Source organism: Mytilus trossulus, chromosome 7, assembly GCF_036588685.1.
Source record: "Mytilus trossulus isolate FHL-02 chromosome 7, PNRI_Mtr1.1.1.hap1, whole genome shotgun sequence".
Taxonomy (NCBI): Eukaryota; Metazoa; Mollusca; class Bivalvia; order Mytilida; family Mytilidae; genus Mytilus; species Mytilus trossulus.
This window is the reverse complement of record NC_086379.1, coordinates 36,491,687-36,511,248: the sequence shown is the minus strand read 5'-3', so window position 1 is coordinate 36,511,248 and position 19,562 is coordinate 36,491,687. Positions and strand designations below refer to the sequence as shown.

Here is a 19,562-nt window from a genome sequence, read left to right as displayed (position 1 = left end):
TTGTTGTCTCTTTGATACATTCCCCATTTCCATTCTTAATTTTATTAATAAATCTATTTGCCGTTTTTTTCTTGCGTTGTCATTTCTTTTCGACTTATTTTAAAGAGTTAAAAAAAGTCCCCTTCGAATCTTCCAAGTTTATTTTGATTAAAAAAAATTTAAGGGTTCCTTTGTGTTAACATTAAGATTTGTTTAATATTTTGAGCCAAGTGATATTTATATTGTAAGAATATTAATGCTCAAAGGTAATATCTTTTGATTGAGATGTTAATAAATGAAAATGCTTTAATTGCTTATAAAATGTATAATAAAAGAACAAATTGAGGAGTTGACAAGGTGACGTTTTTCACCTGTACAAATAAAAATAAATTAGAAAAAGTTTAAAACACAAGCAAACCTTTGTAAAGAATTAAAAAAAAAGATTTGAGTAACATGCACCAAGCTTGTTTCTGCTCAAGGAAGAAAAGTGAGTTCATGAACGCGTAGAATTGTATTTAATCAAATGAAAGAGGAATAACTCAAAAAAATAATTTTTAAACTGTCAATGGCGCAGGTAATAATTGCATTTGAAAATTTTTCAAATTTTTCAATGAAATCGTTTCGTCTCGATGAATCAATTTTGATACCACTAACTATACTTTAAATGAACAATCAAAAAATCGTTGACATGTTAGTTTGATCATTATTGTACAGGCTCAAATTTTGCTCTGTCAACTGAAAAAAAAGCGAAATTTTTCGTATATCATTGTCTCGATTTAATAGTCTATTCCTTTTTGATCTCTTGTTGTGGATCATTACTTTTTTCATATGTTGTTCGTTTTGGTGCGCTGTACGTTGAAGGTTGTTCGAAGTTATGATAGACTATGAAACAATTAACAGTCTTGTGCACCAGGCACCATAAGACAGAATAAAACAGCAGCGGCGTATCCCTTGATTCTTAAAAAAGCCACGGTATGATTCCTGAAACGGAATATAGACTTCCAGGCGGATCCAGGCGAATATTGACGTCTTTATTCCATTATATTATATTTTGTTCAATCAAGGTAAGGAGGTGAATGCAAATAAACGCCCCCCCCCCCAAATTCTGCAATTCAATATAGTTATTAGTGATGAAAGATATTGCTGATATGCATATTAAATGAAATAATTTCCCACATAGGCTCTTCTGAATCATGATTACTTGTTCTATGGTATGTTTTTCTATGGCTGAACCTTTCTCATTTAGATTATATTATGCAAAAAAAAAAATATGATTCCAGTTTAACACCGTGCACCGACGTCAATTCAGAGAACATTCGTTTTGTCGCGGTGAGGATTGATTTAAAACACTTTCAACGAAACTATGTTCATGCTTGTGGAATCCGCATCTGATTTACTTGGCAGGAACAATGTTACGTATTTACGAAAACTACAGTAGTAAAATGATATAGACAAAAAAAACAACAAAAAAACACCAAATTTGTTTAGGTTAGTTGAACTGTAGAAGATTCCGCTCTCAAAGATCTTTAAACATATGATTTTACACAATATAAAAAAGGAATATCCGTTTCTCTGAAATTCACAACAAAAGAGGAAAGAAAAGTTTGGTATTCTCTAATTTCCCTTTTCCTAAGAAATGTAGGTGATTATGTAAGATTACCGGATGTATTATTCCTTATGTGCTATAATAAAGTATTCAAATGATTATTTTACATATAAAATTATGTAATAAGAGTCCGGATCAACAGTAACATTTAACTATAATTTATCACACAAAGTGTTCGGATCATGAACAATCACCGAAATAAAAAAATTATTTTGTGTTCATACAACCTTGTTATATTCTGATACTTCTAAAGCTTTATGTAAATGAGCCATTTTAATACATTACAATGTAAGACGAATGGTCAAGTTTCACTTGAGTCATTTTGATACATTAAGACGAGGAGTCTAGTTTCACTTACTCTTCTATTCTGTCACACATTTTGTAGTGCTTCTGTTCTAGTTAATGGATGGAGATCTAGAATCATCTAGACTGTAGCTCTTTAAATCAAGAACAAACATAATTGTTCCCATCTTGGTTTTTTTAATAATTCAAAATTTTTTCCCCAGTTGATTATAACTCTTTGTTGGAGAGGAGTTGATTTTAATAACAAATCATTATTGCGTCGTCTATAAAGGCATATAACTTTAATTTCATAGAGATTCTTAGGATTTTTCACCAAATGAGTAGATTAACTTTGCAGTATTTGAGATCTTTATTCAGATCATTGAATTAAAAAATAAAAAAATCGGTTATGAAAATTCTAAAGAAGATACTGGAACAGTAGCAAATTTTGAAACCAATGAATTGTGTCGTTGAAAAACTTGAAAGTTCTATTTTTTTTTTAATTCTCAATAAACATTGAAAGGTTTCCTTTTCTTTAGAGATAGAACATGGACGACATTTTTCTGTCCTAATCAACAATTAGATGTACTATGACAACATCAATGCTGATATATAAAGAAATATGTGGTGGAAAAAATCTTTTTCCCCAAAGAATTATCAAAGGTACCAGCATTTAAGGAATAACAGTACTGTAGTTGAAGAGTTGTCACCGTCAATTGTAGATTTGACGGTCGCAAATACAGTTTTACTGGCGACGCGAAGCGGAGACAGTAAAACGGAGATTTGCGACCGTCAAATCAAAATTGACGGTGGCAACTCTTCAACTACAGTACTGTTATTCCGATTCTAATGCATTACAAAAAGAAATAATACGATAAAATTTGTGAAAATGTCCTAATTTAACAAACCGCGAAACTTCATGAACGATTTCGGCGCAAAGACCTCATAGGTAACGTGACGTCATACAAATGATAACTTACAAACTGGAGGTTATTACGTTACCTGTACGCTTCAAATTCGGATAAATTTATATTAAAACGGCGAATTCGAGGTAGGTGTTGTTTTATTTATGATTATGATCGAAGTTTAGTTGATTGAATAATTTCAAAATGGTTGTCCCTCCTTAGTTACGCCTGGTCAACGGTGGATTTGACGGCAACTTTTAGCCAATGAAAAAAAATGTTACATACAAATTGCATTAGAATATAATTTAGTACGCCATACGCGCGTTTCGTCTACATAATACTCATCAGTGACACTCATATCAAAGTATATAAAGCCAAACAAGTACAAAGTTGAAGAGCATTGAGGAAATAAGTTAGGACAGGATGTGGATACAATGTCATAGTCATTCAAAAGTAAACAAAATAATCATTCTGAAGAAAAAAAATTAAGAAGTGCAAAACTGCATCATATTAGATTTTATGAAAGTTTAAATAAATCCTGTCAGACAGTTCAGGCCCAGTGGTAAATGCAGAACCAAAACGGAAAGACAAACAGAAGAATGAAAAGGTCATATATTTAATTCTTTTCCTGATCGAGTATACCAATGAAGATATTAATACTGAATTTTAAGTCTCTGGTTTTCAAATTCATTTCCGAAAGAAGACGATTTTCTCCGAAGCTCCAGTATCTCTATCCTCTCCCATATCGGTATCCTAACCTAGCTTTTTCAAATGCAGTGATTAACTTTGTACATATGTGGTATGATTGCCAATGAAACAACTGTCCACAAGAGACCAAAATTTTCCTTGTCAATATTTTAGGTGTAAAATTATCGGATCTGTTGAGCTTGAAGAAATTTCAGCAAAAGTAAATGGGTCTTAAAGTTTGCATGCATACAATCATTTATCTTTTTCTTTATCATTAACCTACCTTTAACTTTTTTTTCTTTTTGAGTTGGTGTAGGACGGTAAGATTCCTCATACGTCTGAAATTTAAAAAAGATGGATGCTCGTTTTATATCTAGGTAGTGTTCATAAAGTGTTTGTGATTATTTGAAACATCCTCATCGTTTTAATGTAGCATGCCTCTGCAGGCGGATTAGATAGAACAAAAAAATATAGCTACATTATCAAAATCATAACGACTACGACTCTCAAAATTAAATGTGTGTTTACTTCATTTCATTCTAATAGTGACATACAAACAGATTCATGATAACCGAACGATAAAATTGAGAATAAAAATGCAGAATGTGTCACAAAGAGAACAACCATACTAAACAGCTGAAAACCGCCAAGCCACATCGAGGTTGTAAGAAGGAGGGCCATCATTGAATATAAAAGTTTGCGGCACCAAAACGAAACGGGTCTATGATATACACAAACAAGTATATTAGCTTGTTTCTGCATGGAACCACGTTATGTGAACTTAGACTGTTGAGTAGCGATTGACGAGACAATACTACTTTGTGAGTCCATAATTCCGTCTATATTTACCATTTATGACTTTTGGCAATTATGACATCTTGGTTTGCTTATGTAAACTATTTTTATTTTTTGTCCTCATTTTACGAACACAATCTTCCGTCCTTATATCCTCTTTTTTTACATTCCTATATGAGATTTAAATAATATATCATTCAGGCATTATATCTAAACTGTATCATACTTTTTTCCTAAGAATTAAATTGAAGTATTTCTAAAGCATGCCACAAAACCAGCTCCAACGCACCATTTTTATCTTAAAATGTCCAATACCAAGTCAGGGAAATGGTAATTGTTATATTACCAATAACGTTTATCAAAATATATGTTCATTAATAGAAAGCCTTAAGACTGTTGAACATCAACAAAATTGTGTAAATGGCATTTATGATGATTTTTGTAAAACGGTTGAATCAGAGATGTCTGATAAAATACCAAGTAAGACTAATTTTGTTGGTGGTAAGCAATCAAATAAAAAATATCGGAATAAGAAACCCTGGTGGAATGAATCTTTGAGTAAATTGTGGTATGAGATGTGTAATGCTGAAAAAGCATGGAATAAATGTAAAAACATGCATCAAAATCAGCTACCAGTTTAAATGAAGCGAGTACTTTTAATGATTTTTTGTTGACGGAACCCATTTCGTTTCAAGAAACAGTACATGTTATTGAAAAGACAAAAAGGGGTAAATCTGCTGGCATCGATAACTTACCGGGGGAGGTTTTTCTTAACCAAAGTTCAGCTCTATTTCTATACCATTTATTTGATATTTGTTTTAGATATGGTAATGTTCCTGATTTATGGAATAGAATTATTATTAATCCTATTCCTAAATCTAACATGTCAGACGCGAGAGACCTCCTTTGTTATAGAGGGATCGCCCTTGCAGCAGTGTCTTAAAAATTGTACTGTAATATACTGAGCGATAGATTAGCTCATTGGGTAGATGATAACAATGTACTGGCGGACGAGCAGAATGGTTTCCGGCAACAACGTAGTACAATTGACCAATTGTCTAGTCTTACTAATTTGATTGATGTAAGAAAAAAACTTCGTAAATCAACCTTTTGCGCCTTTATTGATTTTAAAAAGGCTTATGACACTAAACAAAGGGATATTTTGTGGTATAAATTAAATAAAATGGGTGTTGCACAGACTTTTTGTTCTGCTATTAAATCAATTTATACAAATGTTTTATGTTCTGTAAGAATAAACGGTCATTTCACAGACTGGTTTGATGTTAACTGTGTCTTGAAACAAGGATGTCCCTTGTCGCCCATTTTGTTCAACTTGTATATTAATGATTTAGTTACATTTCTTAAGTCCTTTGACTGCGGAATAGAAATAGGTGATGAAAAACTGTGTATTTTATTATATGCTGATGACGTTGTAATTATAGCAAACGACGAAAAAGACCTTCAACTTCTGTTAAATGTTTTATCTACATGGTGTAAAGACAATTGTATGAAAATTAATGCAAACAAGAGTAACGTTGTACATTTTAGACCGCCATCTATACCTAGATCTGATGTAATTTTTAATTGTAATGGTCATACTATTAAGTTTTCTAGTAATTATACTTATCTTGGTCTCGTTTTAAACGAGCATTTAGACTATAATGTTACTGCAAAAGCCGTTGCATCTTCAGCAAATAGGGCTTTAGGGTTGGTAATAGCCAAGTGTAAAGGTGGTGTTTGTTTCGATGTATTTGTAAAATTATATGAAAGTTTGGTTTGTCCTATACTAGAATATGGAGCAGGTATATGGGGTGTAAAATCATATTCTTGTATTAACTCCATTCATAATAGGGCTTGTAGATTTTTTCTCGGTGTAGGAAAATATGCACTAAATGCTGCAGTTACTGGAGACTTAGGTATAACACCTATTTTTGATAAGCAGTGGAAAAGTATCATTCGTTTGTGGTGTAGATTAAATAACATGAGCTCAAACCGGTTAAATGCAAAAGTTCACAAGTGGGCTGATAGTATGAGTATTAAGCATAAGTGTGTTAAACACTGGAATTTTTTTAGTAAAGAAAACCTTCTGTGAACTAAATTTAAGTCATTTATCGTGTCCTGAAAATATGGACACTAACTACGATATGTTATAAAAAAAATTATGTCAAAATTACATAGAAAACATGTCGATAATTGGCATGCTGTTTTGCATTCTGATAAATCTATATCGGGTAGAGGTGGCAATAAGCTACGAACTTACAGACAGTTTAAGGAAATTTTTGAACCAGAGGAATACTGCAAAATAGCTTTACCCTTCAGTCACAGAAGTGCTTTCGCAAAATTTAGATGTGGTGTTGCTCCCCTTAGAATTGAAACAGGGAGATATGAAAATATTGTTTTAGAAAATAGAGTGTGCCATATATGTGACGTTTTTATTGAAGATGAAGCGCATGTTTTATTAAGATGTCCTCTTTATGACGATTTTAGAAACCATTTATATCATGTTGCTGAAACTTTTAATGATAATTTTAATACTTTAGATGATAATCAAAAGTTAGTGTTTTTATTCTCAGATGTAAATATGATTCGTGTGTGTGCCAAAACCTGTCATTTAATTTTAAAAAGACGTAGAAATTTTATATATTGTACCTAGTATTTTATTTCATATTATGTATTATTATTATCTATGCATTTTAATAGTCTCTTCTAATTCTGTATAGAATGGTCCATTTTATTTAGTGTTATTTTACAATGTTACTATTGTATACAGATTGATTGTACTTGTTGAGAGATGAGAATTTAATAAAACATTGAATTGAATTGAATTGAATATTATAGTTCGTTTCTGTGTGTGTTACATTTTAATGTTGTGTTTCTGTTGTGCCGTAGTTCTGTTATATTATATGCGTTTCCCGCAGTTTAAGTGTGTAACTCGGATTTGTTTTTTCTCTATCGATTTATAAATTTCGAACAGCGGTATACTACTATTGCCTTTATTCTGTACTATCAAATTTCATGAATGCCCGAGATAGAAAACCCTCTGTGGGCTTCCAAACTTGAAGAGCCCGCCCGATCAGAGTAACAAAAAAAACATGAGTGAGAAGATTTTTTAGGGATACATTTCATTGTTTTAAATTTTCAAACAGTTTAAGTTATACATAGTGATTGAAACATAGGGAAGAAATTGTTTGTTTTCGGCCAAGCGTTTAAATTTTGCTGCGTAATACATTATTAATATGTTTTGTATATTATCAGATCAATGATAAACGTTTTTAAGTGGGTTGATAATGTACATGTAGTAGGTAATGGATAAACTGCTAGTCTTCTAAACATCATGGCATTTTTTGAAACCAATTCCCCCTTTAACTCCTTCACAATATTTCAAAAACTACTGTTTTCTGCATGTTAAAATAAATTATTGTTCCGTTCACTTTTTTGGCATATAAACTATAATAGATGAAGCTGTTTATTCATAGTTTACAAGAACACGAAGTTCTTAGAATAAGAATTTTACACCGAAGGACACATTTTATGGCCCACTTGTACAAATCGGAGATATCGAACTTTTCCTGTAATCAGATTCTACGTAAATTCAGGTATTGAATCAAAATGTGTGTTATATTCCTATCCTTGAAAAATTAAAGGTGCAATTGTAAATTTCTGTTTATTTAGTACATAAATACATGATGTAGTATCCCCGCCTCTATGGTGTCGTCGTAACAATGGAATTGGGGTTGATTCTTGATCAGTTGAAACATAATCTATTGTTTACATTGAATGTTCTAATCAGTAAAAAAAATTAGGTGCAAACAAATGACTTTAATATAACAGAAATAGGTTAAGTTTCTCTATATTTTTAAAGATATTTTGCATCAGTTTAATGATTCAATTACACTGTATATTTCCTGATAGTACACAAATCAAAATCAGGAGATATCAGACGACATTAAAAAGGTCAATAAGGACAAACGAATTGCATGGAATAATATCCAAGTAAGCTTAATAATACGTTCTCTTGTAAGAATATTGCTTTCCTAGAATAACTGTCAGTACTTCATTATGTACATTAAAAGAAGACATGTTGATTTAAGACATGAACATCTTTGAAAGTATTGATGGTCGATGCCTCTGCTGGTGGACTATTAGTCCCGAAGGTATCACCACCCCAGTAGCCAGTACTTCGGTACTGGCATGAACATACGGATATTTTGTGTTATTAAAATCTGCTGTTACAAAATAAATAGAAATTATTATAAATTAAGGAACGTATCTCCCTCATGCAAAGCTCTGATTCCTTTCACGGATTTGGCTATACTTTTTGGACCTTTTGGATTATAGCTCTTTATCTTTTATATAAGCTTTGGATTTCAAATATTTTGGCCCCGAGCATCACTGAAGAGACATTTATTGTCGAAACGCGCATCCGGTGTATGAAAATTGGTACCGTTAATATTGCTTAGGGGTCATGAGCGCTGAAAACATGTTTAGCCCCGACGCAATAATCATTCTCCTTATATGAAAACAACAATATTAGTCTTAGTAACAACTAGTATATACATCGATAAATTACAGAAATAGTGAAAGTGCAAAAAACAAAACAGAAGGTATCAGTCACATGGTAGCTATATGATAAATAAAGGCAACAGTAGTATACCGCTATTCGAAAGTCATAAATCGATTGAGGAAAAAAAATCCGGGTTAATAAACTTAAATCGAGGGAAATACATCAACATAAGATATTTCTTAATCCTCTCTTAATTTGACAAACTATTTTGACATTTGACGTGACTGTGTTCTTAAAATTGTATTTATTAATCGATGATGTACTCAATGGCATTAAACAGAATTACGATAAACACACGTTGCTTCCAGAAGAATCACAAAACAATAAACAACCAATGAGAGTATAAAATGTTCAGTCTAGATTAATTTTCAACATATTGGCTGTTCAAAGTTTTCACTATAGGCGTCCCTTATACATCACAATCCAGATAACAGCTTTGACCGAAGCAAAATATTTTATTCTCTTTTTTTGCTTATCAGGACCGGGAGTTTTTTGGGATTTTTTTTTAAATGTTTCTTACAGTGAACCATTTTCCCCAATTGTTACTTAATGTCGGATGTGTGACAAAATAGATATGGTATCAATTTTATTAATTCAGATGCGCATTTCGACTGAGATATTTTCAAATTTAAACCTATAACCAACGTTAAAGTGCAAAAAGGCAAACTTGGACAAGGAATCAGAGCTTTGCATGTCAGAGTTGTAGCATATAAAGGATTTACAAAATGTTTTTACAGCAAATTTCAATAACGAAATATCTGTATTTTCATGCATTATTTAGAAGTATTAGTTCATTGGCTAGTGATATTATTCGGACCTACAGTGCACTAACATCAGTATCTATCAGTGGTTGTCCGACCAGATGCACATGTATACAAGTAATAAATAAGACTGTGGTTTGACCCGACAAGGGATCTTACCTATGACAAAAAGTACACGCTTCTTTTTTTTCTTTTTTCTTTCTTGTTGCTTATGATTCGATGGTTACCTCAAACGGAGTTTACATTTTTCAATTGGATCGGTAGATTTCTTTAAGATCAGATAATGTTGTGAAGGTTTTTTCTAAAAAGATATGGAGATTTACAGGTCAAGCACATATGCAACTTAACCCATATTATAATGATATTTACAGCCTCCTAGATTGTATTCAAACAAATCATGGTATTTCAACGTTTTCGAAATTTATTGACAAAAAATGTGGCTTTATTGTATGTCCTCCTTTTATCAGTTTCTTTATGAAATGTATTTTGACATAGACGAAATAAAAAATGGGTTTTTGGTGAAAAGGTCCTTATCATTAAAGATACACATTGGTGTAAGTCAATGACAGTAATGAGAAAAGCAAACGTTGAATGAAAAAAATCTCATCAAAGATACTCGGCGTATTGTCTTGTACACCAGACAGGCGTTTCGTCTTAAAAAGATGCATTATTGACGCTTGATTATGATAATGTTATAAGTTTACGTGATGCCTTTAGCATCTATTCAAAAATGATTCATCAATTTCAAAGAAACGATCATTGACCCGATTTCACAGAATATGTATGGATGGATGTTTTGCAATGTATCATTACATAATTATGACTTATAAACACACTTTATGACAGACGTCTGACTTCAGAAGTCATTTTTCATTTTCAATAACCCATTGTATTTCATTTGAATATTACCTAGAATCAGCCTAAGATATCTATATTTATAATAAACAATAACAAATTCGTTTTAAACATACATATTTAAAACCTAGTGGGTATGCAAATATAAAAATACTTTTAGATGCAAATAAAACGTTTCTTAAATTTTGCTTACATTTGATGAATATTTCATTTCCTTAATAAGAAAAGCATGATATATGAAAAAAATATACATCTGCCTTTTATGTAAAGTAATGCGAAGATACGTAACCGGCAATCAAAATCGTTAGTTCATCAAGTTAATTGCTAGCTTTTTCGGGGCATTTTCAGAGCGAGAAAAAAACTTATCATAAACTCGCAGGCTGAACAGAGTGAAACTTGAAGAAAGAGGCATGCCATGATAATTTGGGCAAAGTTACCACTTCTCAGTAACCTACTTATCTTTCACGCGGAAGTACACGTTATTTTTCTTTAACGTTCTATTATATTCAATTCCGTTCAGACATAACTACGTTTATACCCCACAACGAATTGACATATCCCAAATAGCATCACATCGGTAGAAAAATTTCTACTGGCATACTAGCATTCCTTAATTACAGTAACTCATTAGGGGTATTGATTAACAGTAAAGACAATGACAAACAGAAGTATATTTAAAAAAAAAAACCCGTTAAAAACACGATATAAACATGCATTTCATCTCTACATGTTTCACAATAAAAGAGTACGGTTTTAACATTTTTAACATTTTTCATGACAGGAAGATCTTGACAGCAACAAGATAAAAGGAAATATGTTTGGAACCGTGAGAGGCGCAAGATAACAAACATACATTGAAACCAATCAGTCGCAAAAAAAAAATTCTGACAATGGCATGGCAAAAGACAAACAAACTGTATACAGAGCACAGCATAGAAAATTAAAGACAACCATAAGCAATAGCCGAAATGTACAGAGTAATCTTTTGTTTCATAATGTATCTACAAAATATCATCACGAATTTAGAAATCAGAATAAGTCGAAATGCTCTTTTTTAAACGTCATTATAATGGTATGTTCATTGCTTATACTATTGTTATGCGTTACGCTACACTTTCAGTAGTTTGGTGGGGTTCTTTTTGCTTAGTCTTTAGTTATCTATGCTTTGTATTATGTTCTATTATTTGTCTGTTTGTCTTTTTTATATTAAACTATGGCGTTGTCAGTTTATTTTCAATCTTTGAGTTTGACCATCCCTCTGGTATCTCTCGTCTCTCTTGTCTCTCTCGTCTCTCTTTCATAGAAGTAAGATCAAGCCTAGTTAAAACAAGTGCAATTTCCTCATTAAAACATATTGCTATGACGGACTACTTATAATGATGAAATACATTATGAACGGAAGCAATGGCATGCCATTCTTTGAAACGAACCTGATTGACTATACGCAATTATAAACAAAAACTTTTGAAATCTTATTTCATACAAGAACTTCGTATTATTAAAGAAACTGTTTCTATAAAAATAATAAAAATCCCCGTATTTTCTTTATTAATTCTCAGAAGATAAACATCATTTGAAGTGATTAAACTTTGCTGTTACAAAATATTAGAAATTAATATATATTAAGGAATGTATCTCCCTCATGCAAAGCTCTGATTCCTTTCACGGATTTGGCTATACTCTTTGGACCTTTTTGATTATAGCTCTTCATCTTTTATATAAGCTTTGGATTTCAAATATTTTGGCCACGAGCATCACTGACGAGACATGTATTGTCATCTGGTGCAAGAAAATTGGTACCGTTAATTTTATTGAACCAATATAGTTTATTAGACTGCGTTGTGGACAATTTAATTTGCAATGATCGTCGCAAGGAATTGAAAGCTAATGCAGGGAAATTATAACTCAGTATTTTCAAATGGTTATAGATCATTTAATATTCCTAGAAATTCAAGAAATAAAATTCTAAAAATCCTTTGTGTGTACATTTCCTTTTTATAGTTCGAGTAATGTTCTGCAATATGTCTATACTGTAGACAAAGGAAATATATTTAAAAAAAATTAGATCTGATAATTTTATGAGTATAGCTAGCGATACTATCATGATTTCATTAATGTTTTATTCATAAATGGATAAAGTGACTCAATATGCGGATGAGGGAAGATAATTCAAATATCTTTGGGCCCTCAATGCCCTTTTATTTTGTACTTAAGTGAAGTTTTTTTATTCGAGCATCACTAAAGATTTTTTTATAGATCAATATCATACTTTCGGGGACTAACAGTCCTACAAGATAGGTATTGATCGGTGATAGTAATAACTTGTAGGGTACAGATTCTACTACATCAAAAAAAATTTATACAATTAATTTATAAGACTGTGTCTTGACCTATCCATATGCATTGATCTTAACTATAAGAATAACTTTCTAATTTTTCCTTTTTCTTTTTCTTTGGTTGAAGATGTTTTGAAAGGTCGTTTCAAACGTAGGGTACTTTTTGTAGTTAGATCGGCAAATTTCAGACCAGACAATATTGATGCCTTAAAAGGGTAGATGTTTTACATGTCTGGTACAAATATGTGAGATGTACACAGATGTATACTGATATTGAACAGCATACTGGATTGATAACAACTGAGGCATGTCATTTGAATGATTTAGTAAACTTCGAAATCAATGGACAAAATAGGTGACCTTATTACATTTTCTTCTTTTATCAGTTACTTTATGAGATTTTGTTGCACTTAAACGAAATGAAAACGGGTTCTGTCTTAAAAGGCCATTATATATATAAAAATACTGATAAAATTGTTGTGCGATGTCTGGGAATGAAAAATAAATGAAAAAAAAGCAAAGATGTCAGTCTTATTGTTTTATACACCAGACATCTAATTCGTCTTCAAAAGACCCATCAATATAACTTGATTATGATAAAAATCTTAATGTATTTAATGCTGTTATCACTACTAGTACTGAAAAATGATTCACCAAATACAAAGAAACGCTCATTGCCTCAATTTCAAAGAATATATGTATCAAATGATGTTTTAAAATGTATTATTATATAATTATGAATTTTAAACACACTTTATGACAAACTTCTGACCTCAAAAGTCGTTATTCATTTTAAATCACCCTTTGTATTTCATTTGAGCATTACTTAGAAGCAACCTAAGATATCTATAATTAAAATAAACCATGTCAAATGCATTTTAAAAATACATATTGAAACCCCAATGGGTATGGAAGTCTAAGAATTCTTCCAGGTGCAGATAAAGATTTGTTCGTTCGAATTTCAAACGCTAAAGAATGAGTGTAATATAATATATTTCATATGACTCATTGAATATCAGTCTTGTTGTGCATTTCTCAGAATGGAAGAATTTTAAAAATATTCCCCAAGAATTCTTAACTTCTGCTAAAATAGTTTTACCTCACTACTTCCGTAATAAGCAAATGCATGATATCATTAGGCTTGATAAAACATGTTTTGTTTCTTGCTGACAAAATAATTAGATACATCTATCTTTGTTTATGCGGTAACGAAAATATACAAAAGCGACAATAGGAATCATTAATTGAATTTTTTGTTTTAATTTTTAGAGCGAGAACACATCTAATAGAAACCATCCATGACATTTGAAGACAAAAATGACACAATGCTTAGGACAATTTTTTTATTTTTGCAAAAGCACATCAAAGATACCACCAAAAAGGTAACATGGTTATCTTCAGGGGGATAATACAAGTAATTTTGTCTTTTATGTGCTATTATACCATATTTCGTTGAGGTACAACTACTTTAATACGTTAACGTCTAAATTGTAACATGTTGTACACTACAGTAACTCATTTGTGGTTCGAAAGAAATTAAAAACAATAACAAAAGGAAGTATATGACATAAATAAAGTTAAAAATATGATATAGATAAGTATTGTATCTCATGTTGTTTTACAAGAAATGGTTGCAAGAGTAATATAAAAATAAAAATATTATCGTAATGCTACAGTAAATAGTTATCAAAAGTACCAGGATTATAATTTTATAAAACGTGTATCATTTTATGTCTCTTTGAAATAAAAAAGAATAAAATGGAACAATTTGATGGCCTATTCTATATACCACTCATTTTCTGTTTCGTATTTTGTAGTATCAAAAGACATGTAACTCTTAAAATGAGCACAGGTATTTCAATCAGTCAATGTATTTGAAGAATTAGTATGGATCAAAACTGAATATAAAGGAAAAAAAGAATAGTAAAACATCAGCAAAAATGTTGCTGTTATTACGTCACTAGTTATTAAGATGTTAAATCTGTATTACATCCAGTTTTGTCTCACTGTGTAAAAATGCAGTAGAACAGTTAAGCTTATTTGTATGCCATGTAGAAATTACGCGTTCTTTCTCAAAACAATTATCGATTATATACTATACATATATATCAATGTTTATATTTATTCCAATCAACTTAACACAAGGAAACATTTGCAAACTACAAAATGAGTCTTAGTGTCAGGGCCTTTTATAGACTATAGGGTGTTGGGTTTTCTCATTGTTGAGCGCCGTACGGTTTTCGATTATTTTAACATCCACTTTATTTGAACTTAGATAGTTGTCATTTGACAATCATTAACATCTTCTTACTTTTTTACTTATTTAAAAAAAAAACTTATTCTGCGAAATAAAGGCAACAGTAAGATATCACTGTTCAAAATTCATAAATCGATAGAGAAAACACAAATCCGGGTTACAAACTAAAACTGAGGGAAACGTATCAAATATAAGAGAACTAAGACACAACACCGAAATATAACACACACAGAAACGAACTTTAGTAACAATGGCCATTTTCCTAACTTGGAACATCAATGACATCATTACATGACAGGGTTACAATAAATAAACAGATAAATGGGAGAAAATATAGGACAGATAAACAACTAATAATAGCCATCAAAAGGTAACAGGTTTAAAAATATTTTTATACTCCAGACGCGCGCTACGTCTTTACAATACTTTGCTAGGATGTAAAAAGTTTGAAAGCCATAACAGTTACAAAGTTGAAGATCGCCGAGGACCAAAAGTTCCAAAAGTTGTGAGGCGTTATCCGCCTGGTACAAAAACCTAATTTTAAAATCAAAGATGCTTCGTGTTTCTATTTCTTTTCGTGCTGTGGAAAACTAATTCATTTTCCTCTTTGTACTTGATGAACTACATGCTTTGCACTAACTGTTGCTTTAAATTAATAATATCAGGAAACGATTATCATAACTGTAGTTGAAGGTGTGTGTGTGCGTGTGTTTGGTAACATTGGTAACAAACAAAGTGACAAAGTCTAAGTCCATAATATAATAGAACTACAGAATGACCTAAACTATTTAAAAATTACGTAAGAATAAAAGGATATTTCTCGTACGCCATTATAATAATGTATATGTTGCTTATACTATTGTAATGGTTTACGAAAAATTTTCGAAGAAGTATGATCAAGCCAAATTTAGGTAGGTGCAATTTTTCTATTGAAAAAAAAATCCACATGGCTATGCCGGACTATTTGTCATGGTGAAATACAATGAAAATCAGACAACTGCCTGCATTTCTAAGAAATTAGCCTAAGTAGCCTTTAGTATTGGAAAAAAAAACACTTCATCAAAATCGGATATTATACAAGAACTTCGTATTACTAAATTTCTTAGAATATAATCATCACCTGAATCAATATAGTTTATTAGACTGGTATTTAGACATGTTTAGATGCAAAAGCCAGCGGCAAACGTCGAACGCAAATTCATGAAAAATGTGATTCAATATTTAATCATTTCAAATGACTTGCCTCAAACGATTTGCCTGTTGTATTTCTAAGAAAAAAATTAAAAACACGAAATTCCCTGAAATCCGTTGTTTGTGCATTTCCGTCACTTCTTTATATAATGTTATGCAATATGTCTATACTATAGACAAAGAACAGACTTGTGTATTATTAGGTCTGATAATTTTATTAGTAAAGCTAGTGACACATGTATGATTTCATAAATGGTTATTTGATTTAAAAGAATAATAAATAAATGATGAGCTTAGTATTATATTATAAAATATTTCCTATATCTTACAGCACTGAGTTTTGCGGATTTAACAAAAAAAAAAAACTTCTTCAAAGTATCAAAGTCGTGGCCTGATTACTTTTAATGCTATATTTGTAAATGGAAGTTAATCGTCGAACGTGCGGTAGGATAAATGCATAATGTTATAGCGATGGATGGGATACGTCAAATTCAAATAGACTACGCCGTTTGGGGGATTTGTGTTCTGAATCGATAAATTATATTGCTTTGTTACAAATTCCTCATCCTTATTTTTACTTTCCTTTTTTTATGATTTTTGTTGTTTACGATATGCTAGGTATTTAGGTCAGACAGGTTATTTCTACGTTGCAGCGTAAACGTCCTTGATAGACCTAGCTTTTGCTAATGTAAACGCAAACTACTGGTCTTTTTAAGGTCGATTCTGAAAAAGATCGGTTCATTTTTGTACATGTGCAAACGTGATCTCAGACTGACTATCCTCAGCCTTACCAACTGTGTTATAGAGAAACCTGTTTTGTCCCCTGCATCACGTGTAGCGGTGGGATTGAAATACCCGGCGTCCCTCAGTTCGTCTGTGTGTCCGTCCCTCCATATGCCCGTTCGTCCGGTCTTGTTAGACCTCTCACATGTATATCTCTTGCCATAATTTTTTTTATAAAAGATTTACAATAGTGGACGGTAGACTTTTTTTAAAGTTACGACCCTTGGAAATATTAAATCCATGAAAAATGGCCTCGTTACCACTCTCACGGTTACATTTTCTTTTGTATAAAACTTGTATACTACGAATGTCCATGAAGGTCTGTTTGAATTAATTTGATATTCAATAAAAAAAAATGTCCCCAGCAATATAAAAAGTATTGTTTTTTTAGTTTGCTTCTGGAAAAAAACCATATGAACAACACGGGGGACATTGATGCTTCCTTTCATTTGAAATTGGTTTAACTTAAAATTTGTATTTTAAAAGATCAATATATTTCCTCACAATAAAAAAATAGTTGATAGTGCAGCGCAATCTATAACAATTGCATAAAAAAAATTGTTTTCGTAATTTTGGCATTATAAGTAATGTTATTTCTATAATCAATAATGGGTAAACATATGTAAACAACATAAGTATTCGGAACTCGCCAAGTATTCTGAGCCATTAGCATATCAAGATCACTGAATATAAAAAAGAAAATGTGGTATGATTGCCAATGAGACAACTATCCTCAAAAGGTCATAATGACACAAACATTAACAACTATAGGTCACTGTACGGCCTTCAACAATGAGCAAAGCCCTTACCGCATAGTTAGCTATAAAAGGCCCCGATAGGACAATGTAAAACAATTCAAACGAAAAAATTAACGGCCTTTTTTATGTGAAAAAAAATAAAAAATGATAATGAACGAAAAATAAATATGTAACACATAAACTAACGACAACCACTGAATTACAGACTCCTAACTTGGGACAGGCACATACATAAATAATGTGGCGGGGTTAAACATGTTAGCGGGATCCCAACCCTCTCCCTAACCTGGGACAGTGGTATAACAGTACAACATAAGAACGAACTATAAAAATCAGTTGAAAAAGGCTTAACTCATTAGATAGACAAAAAATACAAGTGGACGTGGCCGGGTACTTATACATCCCGACACAAAAAGACACTATGAACAGATCTGAGAGTACTCGCAGTTATCTAACAGCTAGTTCAAAGCCACTAACAACTAATTAAAAAACCATGCCTCTAAGACTAAACACTCAATCCGTACACATCCAACGTACAATGGATTTAGTGAAAAGTCGTCATAAACAGTGCAATGTGCAATGCCAAGTTACAGGTATCGACAGATTGTAGATCCATGAAAATGTATATGTATATAACATATTAGTAATATTTAGTTAGCTTTTAATCTACTGATAACAAAATCAATATTTATACTAATAAAAACCATATGCAATGATCTTATTACAGTGTTGAATAGGTAACCTTTTAGAATAAGTTTATTTAAAGGAGCAACAAGTTTACATGGTTCATTTCTAAATTTCCAGGCACGGTTAACATGCAACATTTCCGTAAAGATGAGGATGTGCTATCCCGTTTGAAATAAGTTTTTTACAGGTTCAACCAAACTTCAAAACCAAATCTTTATATCTATGGAAAAATTTAGGAAAGGTTTTAAGTAATTTATGGTAACGATATCCCTGGTTTAATAATTTACTAGTAATACATATGTTGCGTTCGTTAAAATCAAAAACGTCACAGCAGACACGGGCATAGCGAACAAATTGATAAAAAAATATAAACACCGTAAGATGGTTCCAAAGGAACATCACCATCTAAAAATGGAAAATTAACGATAGGGAACGAAAAATCGTCTCTTTTGTCGTAAATTTTAGTGTGTAGTTTCCCGTTTAAAACCGAAATATCTAAATCCAGGAAAGGTCATTTATTATCGAATACATTTGATTTATTTAAAGTAAGTTCCTTGGGGTAAATTTCAGCAGTATATTGAGAAAATTCTTGATTATTTAACGAAAAAATATCATCAAGATAAAGGTAAGTGTTGTTGAATTTATCCATTAAATGCAATTTCGACGGGTCTTAACTGAGTTTAGTCATAAACTGTGATTCGTAACAGTACAAAAACAAGTCTGCTATTTAAGGGGCACAATTAGTGCCCATGGGGATACCTACAACCTGTCGATAAACTTTGTTGCCGAAACGTACGTAAATATTATCAAGGAGAAAATTAACAGCTTCAAACATCTCATCACACCTCCAGTAGGTATATCTAGCATATTAACCTTTCTCATTAGAGAATAAGACTTTAAATGAGTTGCAGCAAATATATCTACATTCAGCTATACCAAACGACCATTTAATTAAAAAGGAAAACTTTTGTTACATTAGATAGTGTGGAAGTGTAGTGTAAAGAGTAGAAAAATCAAAACTATTAACAGAACCAAAAGGACCATCAAAAGCCCGTAATTTATCTAAAACATCCAAAGAATTTTTTACACTCCAAAAATGGGTTATACCACTATGTT

General features: G+C 31.6%; 1 long non-coding RNA gene across 1 annotated transcript in view; it reads right to left on the bottom strand.

Annotated features, from left to right (window-relative positions):
• LOC134725013 (uncharacterized) overlaps nt 1-19,562 on the bottom strand; it is a 209,250-nt gene that overhangs the window by 171,495 nt on the left and 18,193 nt on the right. The window contains exon 7 of the long non-coding RNA XR_010108508.1: nt 3,743-3,797. This is a non-coding gene — a long non-coding RNA (uncharacterized LOC134725013). The remainder of the gene's footprint in view (nt 1-3,742; nt 3,798-19,562) is intronic.